Below are 20,243 nucleotides of genomic sequence, written 5' to 3'. Positions count from 1 at the left end.
GATAAGGAGAAAGGGATGATGTCCTCATTCTTAACAGCTGAAGAGAATTCCATTGTGTAAATGAACCCTATTTTCTGTTTCTATTCTGTCGGTGTAGGACATCTGTGTTGGCTCAAGCTTCTGGCTATCAGAAATAAGGGTACTATGAACACAGTGATGCCCGTGCCCTGTGGAATAGTCACGTTCCTTTAGGGTGTATGCCCAGGAGTAGGATAACTGTGTCTTCAGGTGCATCTATTTCCAATTTTCTGAGGAACCTCCAGATTGATTTCCAGAGTAGTTCTTTCAGTTTGCAAGCCCACCAGCAACCAGGAGTGTTCCTCTCTCTCCAAATCCTCACCAACAGGTACTGTCCACTGAGTTTCTTCCTAGCCTTTTCTCCTGAATGTCCTTCATGTGTTCCTGTACCAGCATCATGACCAGTGATTTTAACTCCAAATCTTGTTTTACTGGTGTGATGGGGTATCCAGGACTTGCTGGTAGAGGAGAATTTGGTTCAGATGTTGCCATATTGCCTTGATTTCTGTTAGTGACGTTCCTGCGTTTGCCTTTTGCCATCTAGCTCTCACTGGTGTTACTTGGTCTTGTGAGTGCTGGACTCACCAGTGCAAGCTGCCCCTTCCCCGTTGGCCTCTGGTGCACAGCTTACACTCTGCACTGCCTGTAGACAGGGTGCTGTTGTCCAGGCTGTTCAGATCCCGAAGCAGGCACCTGAAGGCTCCCGCTGGGGCCCGCAGGATTTATTGGAGCACACCGACTTCTCCCAGCTGGCCGCCCGGAAGCCCCCACTAGCCTCTTGAGGGACCTGGAGATGTGGCGGCCATCCAGGCTGATCTGAAGCGGAGAGAGTTGAGCTGGGGGCTTCTGCCTGAGGTCTTGCCCCAGATTGTGTCTGTGGACCAGGTGGAACCCGTGTGCACCCCCAGGGAGCTCCGAAGGTGAATGTTGCTGTGACCTCCCCTGTGCTCCGCTCACTCCGCTGGGCAGCCAATTTCCCCAACCGTGCTGGCGCACACTAGGTTAGCCTTGTCGCCCGGGCCCTGAGTCCAGGCAAACGCCTGGGAGGCCAAGGTCCGAGCAAAGTTCCCCTAGGGCTATGACTGTTATTTGGGTCCGCCAGGTGACCCGGATGGCGGGCGTGCGCGTCCGCGCTCCCCGAAAGCACCGGGAGAGTCTGTTGTGCTAATAACCTCCTGGGCGGGTTGACACACAGATGGCCCACCAAGCCGCCCAGTTCTTGGGGTCAGTCCTGTGCCTTTTGGGGCCTAGACCCCCGTTTTCTTAGCCTCAGGCTACGCTTGTTAGCAGTCTCTGCCCTCCCGAGCACTTTGGCTCCTGTAGGCAAAATGGCGGCGCGTGTGCCGGCCGGGGCAAAAAATACTCCTGGCTGGGTTGGCACCCCAATGGCCACTCGAACAGCCCAGGGCCTGGGTGCAGGCCAACGCCCGTCTGGCTCAGACCCCTGCGGTGTTGGGCCTAGGATTATGTTTGTGTACCTCAGTCTGACCGATCTCTGGAGCCCGGGATCAAGATGGAGGTGAGTCTCTCCTGACTGGCGGGAAGCCGAGTTCTGAAGTGGCTTCCGTGCAGCGAAAGGCTCCGCAGAACCGCAGTTGCTTGCCGCCTGGCTGGTCAGCGAAGGTCAGTGGTCGTGGGCGCAGGGCCTAACTGGACCCTGTGTCGCCTTGGTTCCACCGCTGATGGCCCTTCAGCTGGAGCAGCCACTGCTACCGCCGCCGCCGCCGCCGCCCCATGTGTTTTTTTCTTTGAGTTTGTTTATGTAGTGGATTGCATTGATGGATTTCCGTATATTGAACCAATCCTGCATTCCCAGGATAAAGCCTACTTGATCATGGTGGATGATCGGTTTGATGTGTTCTTGGATTCGGTTGGCAAGAATTTTATTGACTATTTTTGCATCGATGTTCATAAGGGAAATTGGTCTGAAGTTTTCTTTCTTTGTTGGATCATTGTGTGGTTTTGGTATCAGCGTAATTGTGGCTTCGTAGAAGGAATTGGGTAGTTTTCCTTCTGTTTCTATTTTTTGGAATAGTTTGAAGAGTATTGGTTTTAAGTCTTCTTTGAAGGTCTGATAGAATTCTACACTGAAACCATCTGGTCCTGTGCTTTTTTTGGTTGGAAGTCTTTCTATGATTCCTTCTATTTCTTTAGGCATTATGGGACTGTTTAGATGATCTATTTGGTCCTGATTTAATTTTGGTATTTGGTATCTGTCAAGGAAATTGTCCATTTCCTCCAGATTCTCCAGTTGTGTTGAGTACAGGCTCTTGTAGTAGGATCTGATGATTTTTTTGGATTTCCTCAGTTTCCGTTGTTATATCTCCCTTTTCATTTCTAAGTTTGTTAATTTGGATACTTTCTCTGTGCCCTTTGGTCATTCTGGCTAAGGGTTTATCTATCTTGTTGATTTTCTCAAAGAACCAGCTCCTGGTTTTGTTGATTCTTTGTATGGTTCTCTTTGTTTCTACTTGATTGATTTCGGCCCTGAGTTTGATGATTTCCTGCCTTCTACTCCTCCTGGGTGAAATAGCTACTTTTTGTTCCTGGGCTTTCAGGTGTGTCATTAAGCTGGTAATGTATGCTCTCTCCATTTTCTTTTTGGAGGCACTCAGGGCTATGAGTTTTCCTCTTAGCACTGCTTTCATTGTGTCCCATAGATTTGGGTATGTTGTGTTTTCATTTTCATTGAGTTCTAAAAAGTCTTTAATTTCTTTCTTTATTTCTTCCTTGACCAAGGTATCATTGAGTAGAATATTGTTCAGTTTCCATGTGTATGTGGGTTTTCTGTTGTTTTTGTTCCTATTGAAGGCCACTTTTACTCCATAGTGATCTGATAGGAGGCATGGGATTAGTTCTATCTTCTTATATTTGTTGAGGTCTGTCTTGTGACCAATTATACGGTCAATTTTGGAGAAGGTACCATGAGGTGCTGAGAAAAAGGAATATTCTTTTGCTTTTAGAATAGGATAGAATGTTCTATTTATATCTGTTAAATCTAGTTGGTCCAAAGCTTCAATTAGTTTCATTGTGTCCCTGTTTAGTTTCTGTTTTCCTGATCGGTCCATTGAGGAAAGTGCAGTGTTGAAGTCGCCCACAATTACTGTGTTAGGTGCAATGTGTGCTTTGAGCTTTAATAAAGTTTCTTTTAGGAAAGAGGGTGTCCTTGCATTTGGAGCATAGATGTTCAGGATTGAGGGTTTTTCTTGTTGTATTTTTCCTTTGATCAGCAAGAAGAGTTCCTCAGAGTCTCTTTTGATGACTTTGGGTTGAAAGTCAATTTTATCTGATATTAAAATGGCTACTCCAGCTTGTTTCCTGAGACCATTTGCTTGTAAAATTGTCTTTCAGCCTTTTACTCTAAGGTAGTGCTTGTCTTTGACCCTTAGGTGTGTTTCCTATAAGCAGCAAAATGTAGGGTCCTGTTTACGTATCCAGTCAGTTAGTCTATGTCTTTTTATTGGGGGCATTGAGTCCATTGATGTTAGGAGACATTAAGGAATAGTGATTGTTACTTCTTGTCATTTTTGACGTTTTTTTTTTTAAATTTGATTGATTAACCTCTTTTGGGTTTGATGAAAGGTTACTATCTTGCTTTTTCCAGGGTGAAGTTTCCCTCCTTGTATTGGTGTTTTCCTCCTATTATCCTTTGTAGGGCTGGGTTTGTGGATAGATATTGGGTAAGCTTGGTTTTGTCATGGAATATCTTAGTTTCTCCATCTATGGTGATTGAGAGTTTTGCTGGATATAGTAATTTTGGCTGGCATTTGTGTTCTCTTAGGGTCTGCATGAGATCTGCCCAGGATCTTCTAGCCTTCATAGTCTCAGATGAAAAGTCTGCTGTGATTCTGATAGGTCTTCCTTTATATGTTACTTGGCATTTTTCTCTTACTGCCTTTAATACTCTTTCTTTGTTTAGTACATATGATGTTTTGATTATTATGTGACAGGAAGTATTTCTGTTATGGTCCAGTCTGTTTGGAGTTCTGTAGGCTTCTTGTATATTCATGGGCATCTCTCTCTTTAGGTTAGGGAAGTTTTCTTCCATAATTTTATTGAAGATATTTTCTGGCCCTTTAAGTTGTAAATCTTCACTCTCATCTATGCCTATAATCCTTAGGTTTGTTCTTCTCATTGTGTCCTGGATTTCCTGGATATTTTGGGTTACAAGCTTTTTGCTTTTTGCATTTACTTTAACTGTTGAGTCCATGGTTTCTATGGTATCTTCAGCATCTTAGATTCTTTCTTCTATCTCTTGTATTATGTTGTTGATATTTGCATCTATGTCCACTGATTTCTTCCCAAGGTTTTGTATCTCCAAAGTTGTCTCCCTTTGAGTTTTCTTAGTTGTTTCTACTTCTGATTTTAGATCCTGGATGGTTTTGCTTAGCTCCTTCAGTTGCTTGTTTGTGCTTTCCTGTAATTCCTTAAGAGATTTTTTTGTTTCCTCTTTCATGACCTCAGCCTCTTGACCAAAGTTCTCCTGTATTTCTTTAAGTGTTTTTTTGTGTTTCCTCATTATTGGCTTTTGTATTCTCCTGGATTTCTTTCAATGATTTTTGTGTTTCCCTTACAAAGGCTTCTAACTTTTGATCCATTTTCTTCTGAATTTCTTTAAGTTTGTCCTTCATGTGTTCCTGTACCAGCATCATGACCAGTGATTTTAAATCCAAATCTTGTTTTACTGGTGTGATGGGGTATCCAGGCCATGCTGGTAAAGGAGAATTGGGTTCAGATGTTGCCATATTGCCTTGATTTCTGTTATTGGCGTTCCTGCGTTTGCCTTTTGCCATCTAGTTCTCACTGGTGTTAGTTGGTCTTGTCAATGCTGGACTCACCAGTGCATGCTGCCCCTTCCCAGGTGGCCTCTGGTGAACAGCTTACCTCCTGCACTGCCTGGAGACAGGGTGCTGATGCCCAGGCTGTTCAGATCCTGAAGCAGACACCTGAAGGCTCCCGCTGGGGCATGCTGGATTCACTGGAGCACACCGACTTCTCCCTGCTGGGGGCCTGGAAGCCGCTCTTGCCTCTTACAGGACCTGGAGATGAGGTGTTGCCGCCCAGGCTGATCTGGATCTGTAAGCGGAGAGATCTGAGGGCTACTGCCAGAGGCCTCCAGACTCGGGAAGTTTAATTTTTCAATTTCCTTAGATGATATGTCATTTGATGGTGTACCTGATCCCAATTTTATTTTGGTACATGGTATCTGTCTAGGAAATCATCCATTTCATTTAGATTTTCCAGTTTTGTTGAGTATAGGCTTTTGTACAAAGATATGAATTTGTTTTTCATTTTTCGGCTTCTGTCGTTATGTCCCCTTTTTAATTTCTGATTTTGTTCATTTAGATTCTGTCTCTGGGCCCTTTAGTTAGTTTGGCTAGGGGGTTTATCTATAATGTTGATTTTTTTAAAGGAACAGCTTTTGGTTTCTTTATTTGTATTATTCTCTTTGTTTCTACTTTTTTGATTTTGGTTCTGAGCTTGACAATTTCTTACCCTCTCCTCCTCTTGGGTGTGTTTGTTTCTTTATGTTGTGGGGCTTTCAGGTGTGCTGTTAGTGTGTTAGTGTGTTAGTGTAAGATCTCTCCAGTTTCTTTACTAGGGCCCTAAGTGCTATGAATTTTCCTCTTTGCCCTGCTTTCACTGTCTCATAAGTTTTGGTTGTTGTGCCTTCATTTTCATTGAATTCTAAAATGTTATTCATTTCTTTCTTTAATTCTTCCCTGATGAAGTTATCATTAATAGAGAGTTGTTCAATTTCCATAAGTACATGGGTTTTCTGGGAGTTTTGTGTTGTTTTTGAAATCTAGCCTTAATCTGTGATAATCTCATAAAATGCACAGGATTATTTCAATCTTCTTGTACCTGTTGAAGCTTGTTATGCAACCGATTATATGGCTAATTTTAGAAAAGATAATATAAGGTATGGAGAAGAAGGTATATTCTTTTGTTTTAGTGTAAAATGTTCTCTATATATTTGTTAGATGCATTTGAGTCATAACCTCTATTAGTATCACTGTGTCTCTGTTTAGTTTCTGTTTCAATGACCTGTTCTTTGGTGAGAGTGGGGTGTTGAGGTCTTCCACTATTACTGTGTATGATTCAAGGTGTGTTTTCAGCTTCATTAACGTCACCCCTTATGAATGTGGATACCCTTACATTTGTGGCACAGATGTTCAGAATTGAGACTTTCTCTTGGTTGATTTTTCCTTTGATTAATATGAAGTGTCGTTTGCCATCTCCCTTGAAAATTTTTGGTTGAAAGTCTATTAGCTATTAGAATGACAACTCCTGCTAGTTTTTTGGGACTGTTTGCTTGGAAGACTTGCTTCAAGCCTTTAACTCTGAGGTAATGTTTACCTTTGTCATTGGGGGTGTGTTTCTGATATGCAGCAAAATGCTAGATCCTTTTTGCATGTCCAGTCTGTTAGCATATGTCTGTTTATTGGGGAATTGAGCCTGTTGATGTTGAGAAATACTAATGATGGAATATTTTAGTTCCTGTTATGTTTGTTGTTGTAGATGGCATTATATGCATGTGATTCTCTCCTTTTGATTATTTTGTTCTGAGATAACTCTTATCTTCTTTTCTTATTGGTGAAGGTACCTTCCTTGTGTTGGAGTTTTCCTTATAGAATCCAAGTAAACATCAAAGCAGTCATCCACCATGATCAAGTAGGCTTCGTCACAGGGATACAGGGATGGTTCAATATACAGAAATCTATCAATGTAATCCACTATATGAAGGAACTCAAAGGAAAAAAAAAACACATTATCACTTCATTAGATACTGAGAAAGTATTTGACAAAATCCATCACCCCTTCATGATACACATAATCCACTATATAAAAAAAAGTCAAAGAAAAAAATCACATGACCATTTCATTAGATGCAGAGAAAGTATATGACAAAATTCAATACCCTTTATGATAAAAGTCTTGCAAAGATCATAAATTCAAGGACCATACCTGATAATAGAAAAGAAATACACAGCAAAGCAGTAGCCAACATCAAACTAAATGGAGAGAAACTTGAAGCAACCCCTCTAAAATCAAGAACTAGACAAGGCTGTCCATTCTCTCCCTACCTGTTCAATATAGTACTCAAAGACCTAGCAAAAGCAATTAGACAACAAAAGAAGGTAAAGGCAAATAAATTGGAATGGAAGATATCAGAATATCACTATTTTTAGATGATATTGGCTTAAGGGAGTACTACTCAGTTATTAAAAACAACAAATTCATTGAATTCTTATGCAAATGGGTGGAACTAGAAAATATCATCCTGAGTGAGGTAACCCAGTCACAAAAGAGCACACAAGGCATGCACTCACTAAAAAGTGGATATTAGCCCAGAAGCTTGGAACACCCAAGATAGAATTCATAGAGCAAATGAAGCTCAAGAAGAAGGAAGACTTCAGTACTTCTTAGAAGAGGGAACTAAATACCCACAGGAGCAGATACAGAGACAAAATGTGGAGCAGAGCCTGAAGGGAAGGCCATCCAGATACTGCCCCCCCCTGGGGATCCATCCCTCATACAGTCACCAAACCCAGACACTATTGTGGATGTCAGCAAGTGCTTCCTGAGAGGAAGATGATATGGCTGTCTCCTGAGAGGCTCTGTTGGTGCCTGACAAATACAGAAGTGCATACTCACAGCCAACTAATGAACTAAGCAGAGGGTCCCCAATGGAGGAGCTAGAGAAAGGACCCAGGGAGCAGAAGGATCTTGCAGCCTCGTAGGAGGAGCAAAAATATGAACCAACCAGCACCCCCAGAACTCCCAGGGACTAAACCACCAAACAAAGAGAACACATGGAGGAACCCATGGCTCCAGCCACATATGTTGAAGGGGATGGCCCTGTCAGACCTCAATGAGAGGAGAGGCCCTGGGTCCTGTGAAGGCTCCACGTCCCAGTGACAGGGAACGCCAGGATAGGGAAGCGGGTGTGGGTGGGGTAGTAAGCAGGTGGAGGAGGGATGGGATAGGGGTTTTTGGAGGGGAAATGAGGAAAGGGGATAACATTTGAAATGTGAATAAAGAAAATATCTAATAAAAAAGTGAGTGAAATAAAAAGTAACAAACACATTGAAAGTAAGAGCATTGTTACATCAGAGCAGGAGGAGGGACCAAGATTAGAAGGAGAATGCAGAGTTTAATATCTTAAATATAAGGCAACTTTATAAAATAACAGCAATATGCACAATGCAGAGAGAAAGAGGCAAAAAGAAGAAACTACAGAGTGGAAGGAGCAGGTAGGACCCTCCTTACCACAGGACAGAACAGGTCTTTTCTTAATAGCAAGGCAAGCTTAGTCTTACTAAAGAGGACAAAGCTTTCTGCTATGAACTTGGGTTAAATTCATTTAGCAACAAACTTGAAGAAGCTTTTCTTTCCCTATGCAATAAAGATTGGAGCTCATTTTTCATCCAGAATGAACTCATTCATTCTGCACTGGTGTTTGATCTTTTGCTCTAAATGCATTTGTAAGTATAGATGTGTGTGTGTGTGTGTGTGTGTGTGTGTGTGTGTGTGTGTGTGTGTGTGTAATTATGAGATAAGGATGTAGTTTGGCCCAACTGGTTTTAATGGAGATATATGAAGGTGTAAGCATGAATCCATATATAATTTTATGTGAGTTTATCCATGTTTACTTATGTAAAAAGATTTTCTGCAAATTTGCCTCTCTTCTTCTGGTTCAATAGACGTTTATTGCTCCAAATCTCCCCCTAGCCAAACAAGCAAGAGGCATCTGGACATGAGGGGAAGGGTTCTAGCAAGCAATCCCTTACTTAATCCACTGCTGTTTTAAAATGAGGTGCTAAGTGCCAGTCTGATTTGAAGATGCTATAATTTTGGTTGTATGGTTTTGGCTTCTTTATCAAAAGACAAGTGTCCACAGGTGTGTGGGTTTAATTCTGGGTCTTTGATTCTATTCGGTTGATTAACCTGACTGTCCGTGTCCACTATCACGCAATTTATATCACTGTTGCTCTGTAGTACAGCTTGAGGTCAGGGATGGTGATTCTTCCAGAAGTCTTGTTCAGAATTGTTTCGTTCATCCTGGTTTTTTGTTTTTCCATGTGAAACTGAGAATTGCTCTGTCCATGTCAATAAATTATTGTGTTGCTATTTTGATGGGGATTGCATTGATTCAGTAGATTTCTTTTAGTAAGATAACCATTTCATTGTATTAAACCTATCAATCCATGAGAATGGGAGACCTTTCCATCCTCTGCTTCCCAAGCATGGTAATTCTAAAACTTCCTTCTTTCAGTGATCTACTGTCTGAGAAATCTAAAGTCCCACCTCTGTCTCCCTTCCCAGTCATTTGCTACCAGCAAATTTATTTAGCATTTAGCACAATCTGGGAGGAAGGACAGTGCCTCACACTTAGACCTGCAAATTCTCCTATAATTTGGGAACCCCATTAAGATAATATTAGCAATAAACCAAATCTACAACTGTATATTCTTACTTGTAAGTGGATATTAGACAAAGAGTAAAGAAGAAGGTTGAGACTTGACTCGGCTGGCATCAGGGGTGAGAGACTGGGCAGGGCCGTGCTGTACCACTTCTGATGGGGTGGAACAAACCCTTCAGGTTCCGGGATGCACTGCCTCATCAGGCTTCCTAGGATCCCGCTGGATGGAGGAGACAGGGCTCAGGGAGGCCAAACTCAACTGGTCCATCCACAGCGTGTGGGGCGGAAGCCCTGGAGTCTGAGCTGGATGCATGACTGAGGAGTGGCGTGGCTTGCAGGAGGAGCTGCTTTGGCTGCTGCTGGTCGCTGCCACAGGCGCGCTGGGCTGTGGCTTCCACCTTTGGCTCCTGGACCTGAGTGGCAATGAGCTTGCAGCGCTGGGACCTGAGCTGCTGACACTGAGAGGCCCATGCAAGCTGCTGGCCAGGAACAACCTGCTGGGAGGCCCAGGCTCGCAGCCCAAGGGCCTGCCTGGCCCAGTCGCTGCTCTGCTGCAGCCTCCAGGTGCTCAACCTCAGTGGCAACAGCTTCCAGGAGCTGCCTGCCTTGATGCTGGAGTTGCATGTGCTTCAGACCTTCAGCCTGGGCTGGGTAGCAATTAGCTGCAGAGCATCCTGGCAGAGATGGAGAACTTGCAGAGTTTATACCTTGGAGTAAACGTCATTGAAGAAATCCCACCAGAAGAATTAGCAAATCTGCCTTCTCTGAGTTACAAGGTGCTGCGTGACAAGATCCAAAGTGTGCCTACTCAGCAATCACAGTTGCATTCGCTTCGATCCTCAGTTTTCATAACTTGGTGACATACCTGCCTCGAGAGATCCGTAATCTTATTCCCTGGAAATGTTGAGTTTATGAGGAAACCCATTGGTTGGTTGTTTTGTTAGAGATATAACATGACCATACAGCTCTTCTGGAATTAGCCTCAAGGACCATTAAGATCCGAAGTATTTCTTACACACACAATGGAATTCCTGGGAATCTTCATAGATACTTGGGTTCAGCCTACAATTGTCCAAAACCCAAAGTGCGGTGGAGTCTATTTTGACTGTTGTGTCAGACAAATTAAGTTTGTGGGTTTCTCCCTAAGATTTCATCTTACACCAGTCAGAATGGCTAAGATTAAAAATTCAGGAGACAGCAGGTGTTGGAGAGGGTGTGGAGAAAGAGGAACACTCCTCCACTGCTGGTGGGGTTGCAAATTGGTACAACGACTCTGGAAATCAGTCTGGCGGTTCCTCCGAAAACTGGGCACCTCACTTCCAGAAGATCCCGCTATACCACTCCTGGGCATATACCCAGAAGACTCCCCACCATGTAATAAGGATACATGTTCTACTATGTTCATAGCAGCCCTATTTATAATTGCCAGATGCTGGAAAGAACCCAGGTATCCCTCAACAGAAGAGTGGATGCAAAAAATGTGGTATATCTACACAATGGAGTACTATTCAGCCATTAGAAACAATGAATTCATGAAATTCTTAGGCAAATGGATAGAGCTAGAGAATATCATACTAAGTGAGGTAACCCAGACTCAAAAGGTGAATCATGGTATGCACTCACTAATAAGTGGATATTAACCTAGAAAACTGGAATACCCAAAACATAATCCACACATCAAATGAGGTACAAGAAGAAAGGAGGAGTGGCCCCTGGTTCTGGAAAGACTCAGTGAAACAGTATTCGGCAAAACCAGAACGGGGAAGTGGGAAGGGGTGGGTGGGAGGACAGGGGAAGAGAAGGGGGCTTACGGGACTTTCGGGGAGTGGGGGGGGGCAAGAATAGGGAAATCATTTGAAATGTAAATAAATTATATCGAATAAAAAAAAAAGAATACCAAAAAAAAAAAAAGGATACATGCTCCACTATGTTCATAGCAGCCCTATTTATAATATCCAGAAGCTGGAAAGAATTCAGGTATCCCTCAACAGAAGAATGGATGCAAAAAAAATGTGGTATATATACACAATGGAGTGCTATTCAGCCATTAGAAACAATGAATTCATGAAATTCTTAGGCAAATGGATGGAGCTGGAGAACATCATACTAAGTGAGGTAACCCAGTCTCAAAAGATGAATCATGGTATGCACTCACTAATAAGTTGTTATTAACCTAGCAAATTGGAATACCCAAAACATAATCCACACATCAAATGAGGTACAAGAAAGAGGGAGGAGTGGCCCCTGGTTCTGGAGTATAGACTCAGTGTAGCAGTATAGGGCAAGACCAGAACAGGGAAGTGGGAAGGGGTGGATGGGAGAAAACGGGGAGGGAAGGGGGCTTATGGGACTTTCAGGGAGTGGGAGGCCAGAAAAGGGGAAATCATTTGAAATGTAAATAAAAATATATCGAAAAAAAAAAGTTTGTGGGTTTCTGTGGGAAGTACCGTCTTCCCTCATGCACTGCGTGCTCCAGAATGCTCCTCCCACTGCACTCTGCCTCACACAACTCCACATTCCAGAGTGAGTCTGACTCAGAAGATGAAGCCAGTGCACACAGAATGCAGAAAGTTCTTCATGGTTGGGGAGCAGTGGGTATTGATAAAACACTGAGCAGAAGTGACTTAAAAAGAAACCGGGCCTTGAAGTTGATTGGAGACCTGAGCGTTTTTCATCTTGAATGTCCATGTAAGACTTTGCCATGGTGTGAAAGAAAGGTTTTGCATTTTATCTTCACATTTGGCAGGAGTGAGTCCGGTCCCGAGTTTAGATTCTTTGAGTGTAATTTATTATCAATGGCAGTTCAAAATTAAGCTGACTGACCACAATTTTCATGTAAGTCTTTGAAGAAACACTAACAGCATGGTTCATTCTGAAGAGCAGTCATGTTTGCAATCAGCAAGAACAACCTCGGATAGCTGAGTTGATTAAAGAAGGCATCACAGTCCTCTTACCAGGGCTGGTTTATGCTGAACACTATACACAAATAAAATGAACCTTCTCCTTGTGTTACCCCTGGACTGTTGAAAGCCTTTCGAGACAACTAACTGGACAGTAAGCCTATAACTTTTAATATATTTAAACCAGCTCTCGTCTTGTGTGATTGTTACTAACTTTATATAAACTAGCAATTCCTTAATCTTAGCAAGATTACGGAAGCTTATTATAGAAATTATTTCAGCGTAACCTACAACCTGACACTGTGCAAAACACTTGGAAATATACTTTAACTAGCTGAATAATTGTATACATAATACCTGAGTTCTGAGGGCCTGGAACTCTGTAGAATGGACTGGCCTGGAACTAAGAGATCTCCCTGGAAGAACTCCCAGATGGGACATCTTCCAGGTGGCAATTCTAGGGGTCCTCCGCCTCCCTAGTTGCTGATATTATAGGTGTACACCACCATCTGCTTCCATGGCCATCTTAACTTTGTGTTAACTGCAATGATCTCTTCTAAGTAAATGTCTTTTACACTTAATGAGAGGCTAAAGTCTTGATCTGTGTATTCACCAAGAGGCAGAATAATAGGTTTGGACCCCCCAAAAATCTAGATGACAAGTAGTCTAAGAACTGCTAAGTAGTCTAAGAACCTTCTTTACAACATCGGACTAAATGAGGAAAAGTCGGGCATAGTTGTGCACACCTTCAGATCTTCACTTGGGAGGTAGAGGCAGAAGAACAGGACTTCAGAGTTGACCTAGGCTCCATAGTAAATTTGAGGCCAGCCTGGGCTACATACATGAAAACTTGTCTCAAGGTGGAAGGGGGCTGATTTTAACCACCACGTGTGTCTCCTTTGTTCCTCTTGTTTACTAAGCCAAGACTTCCTCTACATTTAAAAGAAAAACTACAACTACATAAGTCAGAGTGAAGCAGAGCCTATTATGTTGGTCCTCAGTAGAGGAGTTCACAGAGCCAGCAACCACTGAACACCGAAGAAAGCATTGAGAGAACATTAAATACATTGTATCCCTAAGGTGGGGAAGAAAAATAGTAACACAAAGTGTTGTCATTGGAAATTAATAAATTTTACTAACTAGTTGATTAGGAATAAAATACTAAAAGTATAAGCTAACATTAAAAGGCATGAAACTGTCACTGCTGATCCTTAACCAACCTATAACAGGAAGTCTACTTGGTAAGTGCCAAAAGCAGTTTCAGATTGCAGTGTGGCATCAGGTGATCTCTTGAAGAGTACTTTCTTAGAAGCCAACTGTATGCAGAATCCTTGCATATTACATTTCTTTATTTTTATTTTTATTTTACTCGATATATTTTTTATTTATATTTCAAATGATTTCCTCTTTTCTGGTCCCCCACTCCCCAAAAGTCACATAAGCCTCCTTCCCTCCCCTGTTCTCCCACCCACCCCTTCCCATTTCCCTGTTCTGGTTTTGCCTTATACTGCTACACTGAGTCTTTCCAGAACCAGTGGCCACTCCTCCGTTCTTGTACCTCATTTGATGTGTGGAATATGTTTTGGGTATTCCAGTTATCCAGGCTAATATCCACTTATTAGTGAGTGCATACCATGACTGATCTTTTGAGACTGGGTTACCTCACTTAGTGTGATGTTCTCTAGCTCCATCCATTTGCCTAAGAATTTCATGAATTCATTGTTTCTAATGGCTGAATAGTACCCCATTGTGTATATATACCACATTTTTTGCATCCATTCTTCTGTTCAGGGATACCTGGGTTCTTTCCAGCTTCTGGCTATTATAAATAGGGCTGCTATGAACATAGTGGAACATATGTCCTTATTACATGCTGGGGAATCCTCTGGGTATATGCCCAGGAGTGGTATAGCAGGATCTTTCGGAAGTGACATGCCCAGGTTTCTGAGGAACTGCCAGACTGATTTTCAGAGTGGTTGCACCAATTTGCAACGCCACCAGCAGTGGAGGAGTGTTCCTCTTTCTCCACATCCTCACCAACACCTGCTGTCTCCTGAGTTTTTAATCTTAGCCATTCTGACTGGTGTAAGGTGAAATCTCAGGGTTGTTTTGATTTGCATTTCTCTGATGACTCATGAATTTGAGCATTTTTTAAGATGTTTCTCTGCCATCCGAAGTTCTTCAGGTGAGAATTCAACTCTGGACTCCTTTTTTTAATAGGGTTATTTGGTTTTATGGGGTCTAACTTCTTGAGTTCTTTGTATATACTAGATATTAGCCCTCTATCTGATGTAGGGTTGGTGAAGATCTTTTCCCAATTTGTTGGTTGCCGATTTGTCCTTTTGATGGTGTCCTTTGCTTTACAGAATCTTTGTAATTTTATGAGGTCCCATTTGTCAATTCTTGATCTTAGAGCATACGCTACTGGTGTTCTGTTCAGGAACTTTCCCCCTGTACCGATGTCCTCAAGAGTCTTCCCCAGTTTCTTTTCTATTAGCTTCAGAGTGTCTGGCTTTATGTGGAGGTCCTTGATCCATTTGGAGTTGAGCTTAGTACAAGGAGACAAGGTCTTCTTCCATTTCCTTCTTCAGAGTCTTGAAGTTCTTGTCATACAGATCTTTCACATGTTTGGTAAGAGTCACCCCAAGGTACTTTATACTGTTTGTGGCTATTGTGAAGGGTGTCAGTTCCCTAATTTCTTTCTCAGCCTGTTTATCCTTTGAGTATAGGAAGGCTACTGATTTGCTTGAGTTGATTTTATAACCTGGGCATATACCCAAAGGATTCCCCAGCATGCAATAAAGACACATGCTCCATTATGTTCATAGCAGCCTTATTTATAATAGCCAGAACCTGGAAAGAACCTAGATGTCCCTCAAAGGAAGAATGGATACAGAAAATGTGGTATATTTACACAATGGAATACTGCTCAGCAATTAGAAACAATGAATTCTTAGGCAAATAGTTTGATCTGGAAAATATCCTAAGTGAGGTAACCCAATCACAAAAGAATACACATGGAATGCAATTTCTGATAAGTGGATATTAATTAGCCCAGAAGCTCTGAATTTGGAAGGCACAAATCGCATAACAAATGACTCCCATGAAGAAGTATAGAGAGGGTACTGATCCTGGAAAGGATTGATCCAGCATTGGAGGGGAATATAAGGACAGAGAAAAAGGAGGAAGGTGATTGGAGAATGGGTGAAGAGAAAAGATTTATGGGACATATGGGGAGGGGGGATCTGGGAAAGGGGAAATCATTTGAAATGTAAACAAAGAATATAGAAAATAAAAATATTAAATTAAAAAAAAAAGAAAAAAAGAAAAGTAAATGAAGACTATATTCAGTAAAAATAAATAAATAAATATTCAGACATTAAAAAAGATATGGCAATATCTTTCAGGAAATAACATCTATAAAACATAGGTAACCTACTTCAAAGAGATCCAACGTATTTCTAGTAAAAATCAGTAGGGCAAAGTTGTGGCTAATTGAAGATGCAATAAGACACAGGGGATAGCATTCACTTCACCTGGTTAACAACAAAACGCCATTTTGCAGTTGGAGGCAGGAGAAATAAATGAACCTTATCTAACTGTAATGTGTACATGTGGGAAATTAATGAAGATAGGTTTTTTTTTAAATCAATGTGACAAATGCCTGAAGTTCTGGTACATACAAAACTGAAAGACCCAGACAATGAGTACTTGTATTAAGGATGCAGTTAAATATTTTTAATCCTTATATTTAATCCCTTCTTACCTTTGGCAAAAAGCCCACAGAGACCAACTGCTGAGATCCTCCCAGAAATCTCCACGACCAAGAAACAGAAACACCTACCAACTGTTTTACCCAGAGGCCTTTGCTCCTTTGTGCTACACCCAGTTAACTGGTCCACCCAGAGGTCTTTGTGTCCTGTCCTCATGCTATGCCCTGCTAAATACTTCACCAGAGACCTTGCACCCTGGTTGCAGGACAGAATAGCTCATGGTACATATTTCTGTCCATAGCTACTTTACAGGAGGCAGTTGCAAAGACTTCTGCCATCACTGCTGACAGAAACGCACTCTAGCTGGAGGTGGCAGAAGGGCAAAGGGAGCCTTCGTTTTCTAAGCAGAAGATGGGGATTATGAAGGCGAATTTCTGAAGACACAAAGTGAGTTGGAATGAATTTCATGTCCTATTAGAACGGTGTGGGTTTTAAGGTTCTGCAGTGAACAAGGTGTGAATGGAGACCTGGCATCTGCTCCGTCAGGAAGAGCTCTGTGTTTCAAGGTCCTGCAGAAGTCTGAGTGTATCAGTTGCAGAGCTGGTTGGGTTCTAGGGAAGAGGGAATTTGTTTCTGTGTGACAGAAGGTGAAATACTGGCAATCACGCAGAGAAAACAAATTGTAAGCCTCCCACAGTGTTGCTTAGTGAGTGCTGAGGTACAGTTAAGCAGCTAAACACATGATGGATGCATGGTCTGCACTTTCTTCTGGCGTTACCTTGTTGGAATCTTTATACTCAGAAAGGTTTGAAACATCAGGGCATGCTTGTTATGGATTATCCCATAAACTGACTGGTTTGGAATCCTATGCTAATGTTGACACACAAGCCCTTGGAGATAAAGACTGTTGTCACAGCATATCTCCAACAGCTACAGAGCCAGAATCCTAGGCTGACATTCAGGGCTGTACAGAGAGCATTATATGGACAAGAACAAGGGAACTTGTCATGCCTGGTTCTTCATTAGAATACCTAAATGTAACCTCCCTCCAATGAGTTTACCACAGGCACAGTGCTTTGAGCCATGACTTACACCTCCATAGCAGGTCCTGGGAGAGCTTGTTTTTATTTCAGTCTCTTTTGTGACCACCTGGACACCAAAGCATCTCCTTTACAAGGTCTGCGCCATCTTATAAGGACTCAAGTCATAATTTCCATTTAGAGTTTTGTGCCAAGAGGAGCTAATTCTTATGGAATTGGCAAAAGGAAAAAGAACTTGCTGTTTCTCTCTGCATGGCATAACACAAGTAACTATTTTCTTTTGCTTCAAAGGACAGCCAATTTGGTATAAATTGTCATGATATTATAGGTGGTACTAACTTTGTCTTTTCATATTAATCTTTTCATTCATAGTTGAATGTCTTTATAGGAAAAAGAATCTTTTATACAGTCAAGAATCCTTATGATTGGGGGAGCACTGACAAATGCATGGCTTTATACAAGGTCAGTTGAGTTGCATGTATTCTTAAGGTTTTCATTGTTTCCTGTATTGGAAAGTTTTTATTTTGCTGTCCTAAAATGGTACACCACCACAAACTTATGAACCATAAGAGTTAAAATATAAACTCTTGTGATAAATCATATACATTGGAAAATTGATACTGATGTATTTTTAAAAAAATGACAGGGCCCTTCTACGGATGTGGACAGGGTCGGAAGAAAGAAGTAGAAGGGTTGTTATAGTTAAATTTCAGTAGATACACACATGGATTTCTCATAAGTAACGCTCTCCAATTTGTGTAAATAACATGTGCAAGCAATATATATATATATATATATATAAATTTGAAGCTCTACCACCCTCAGTAAGACAATAGTGATAGACAGATGGCACAGTGCTTCCTGGTATTAAGAAAGTCCTGGTTTGGGTCTAAGCAACACATGTTGACTCACAACCACCTGTGACATCAGTTTGAGAGATCAGATATGCTCTTCAGGACTCCTGGCAACACTCATTGCACATGAACCTCATATAAGCATGCACATACTTGTGCGCGCGTGCGCGCGCGGAAACACACGCACGCACAACTAAATGTAAAAAAATGTAAATAGTATGTACTTTTGCTAATACAGTAATGATGAGTGTTTGTAAAAATAACATGTCAAGGGTTTGGTATCTTTTCACATGTAGAGACATTTACTTGACAGAGTTTGATAATAAATGATCACAATAGGTCAAGGATTCTTTTTTATATAAATGAAGGACATGGAAACAAGGCTTACTTAGGCTAATGCTTTAATGGTGTTACTAGCAATATCCGAGTTTCTTTTTTCTTGAGGTTTTAGTTAAATGAATAAAATAATATTGTAAAACTCTTGAATGAAGCTCTTGAACTTTTTTTCAAGTATTGAGAGAAAACCATGACAGGCTAGCAGTAAACGGTAGGAGCCAACACAAGGGAATGAAGAGGACAAAGAAAGCCACTCCTGTCACAGTGGCGGTCACCAGGCAGTCGTGTAGGCAGTCTATGTAAGGCTAAAGATAACTGTGGAAAAGGCCGGACTACACAAAAATGCATTCATAATCTTTGGTTGGTAGCAGAAAGATAGAAAGAGGAAGAGAAGGAAAACGAGGATGAGGATGAAGAGGAGGAAGAAGACAAAAATTACTTTTCTAAAAAAGGATTGTGGTGGTTTGAATGAAAACGCCTCCCATACACTCGCAGAGATTGGCACGATTAAGTGGTGTGACTTTGCTGGAGCACATAGGACATGTTGGAGGATGTATGTCACTGAGGGTGGGCCTCGAGGTTTCAAATGCTCAACCCAGGCTCAGGGTCCCTCTCTCTTCCTTCTCCCTTCCAATCCAGATGTAGATTTCTCAGTTAACTCTGCAGTACCATGTCTGACTGTATGCCACCATGTCTCCTGTCATAATAATGGTTGTATTTCACCTCTGAAATACAACCCAGCCCCAATTCAGTATTCTCCATTTTAAGAGTTGCAATGGTTATGGTTCCTCTTCACAGCAATCAAACACTAAGATGGAAACTGGTGCCATGGCCTGTGGTGTTGCCAAGATCGGCCGGACCATGCTTTCATCTGGAAGAATACAGAAGGCTTTCAGACTTCGAACTTAAGTGCAGATGGACAATTCAAGCAGGGTTTATTGAGTTATAGTAGTAGGACCATGGAAGACAGTGATGCTTGGGGTTATTTAAACTGTGAGGTCTCAGCTATAGAAGATTCAGGGGAGAATATTATTAGTATGGTGCCTAGAAAAATATTCTTGTGATATTTTGGCTAAGAGCATTGCTGCTTTCTACAATTATGTTAAGATCAATCTGAGGCTAGATTGAACATAATATGCATTAAAAGTTTTGACAGAGGACACTTAAAGCAGCCTAGCATTGACTGTGTCATGTTGTTCTTTTTGGTCTGGCTTATGCAGTTTTATAATGAAAAGGAACAATCTGAACTAGGAAAAATACAAAATGTACAGTCTGAAAGAGAGAGCACCAGGACATTTAAAGCAACTAAATCCTGTACTCAAGGACATTTTAAAAAATGTAAAGAAGTGTCTGATGCTAGATGAAATACAAGGAATGGTTGACATCAAGGTAAGACAAGACCCAGCCAAGCTTCCACCTCATGAAAAGGCCTGATTCATACTTTAATACTAGCACTAGGGAGGCAGAGACAAGTAGACTTCAGAGTTCAAGGCCACCATGTTTTTTCAGAGCAATTTCTAAGCCGTTCAACCTTAGGCACTGAAGAAAACCATTGAAAACAGAAAGCTGGTGAAAAATGTATTTGAAAAATAAGAATGTTTTAATAAGGGTTTTATTTTCCAGCACAACAAGTAACAAAACTTGGCAGCCTTGGCCTTGTGGTCATGTCAGAATCAAGGTTACAAGAAAGAGGTTGTGAAATCTCCCTCCATGTTGAAGAGAATTCTCAGAGGTGTTAGGGGTGTCCCTGCATAGAGATCAAGAGAGGCCATTGCATGAATCTGTGAAGGTGAAGCCTGGATTGCCTTGGAGACCCCAAGATGTTAGAGATGCCAGAGCCCTGGGATATCTGCTGAGGAAAGCTTCTAACACAGGGCCGAATCACCCCAAGAAAAATAGTGTGTTGCACTCAACAAGTATGAAAGGAGTTGGAGATCTGAAGAGTGTTTTGACAT

At 41.7% G+C, this 20,243-nt stretch overlaps 1 pseudogene; it reads left to right on the top strand.

The window, feature by feature from the left end:
• The first annotated feature begins 9,756 nt into the window (after positions 1-9,756).
• LOC127670612 (leucine-rich repeat-containing protein 58-like) lies at positions 9,757-19,197 on the top strand (annotated as a pseudogene).
• The last annotated feature ends 1,046 nt before the right edge of the window (positions 19,198-20,243 follow it).

The sequence above is a fragment of the Apodemus sylvaticus genome, chromosome 20 (genome assembly GCF_947179515.1).
Source record: "Apodemus sylvaticus chromosome 20, mApoSyl1.1, whole genome shotgun sequence".
NCBI lineage: Eukaryota > Metazoa > Chordata > Mammalia > Rodentia > Muridae > Apodemus > Apodemus sylvaticus.
Note: the sequence above shows the minus strand (reverse complement) of the source record. Positions and strands in the feature narration are given on the sequence as shown.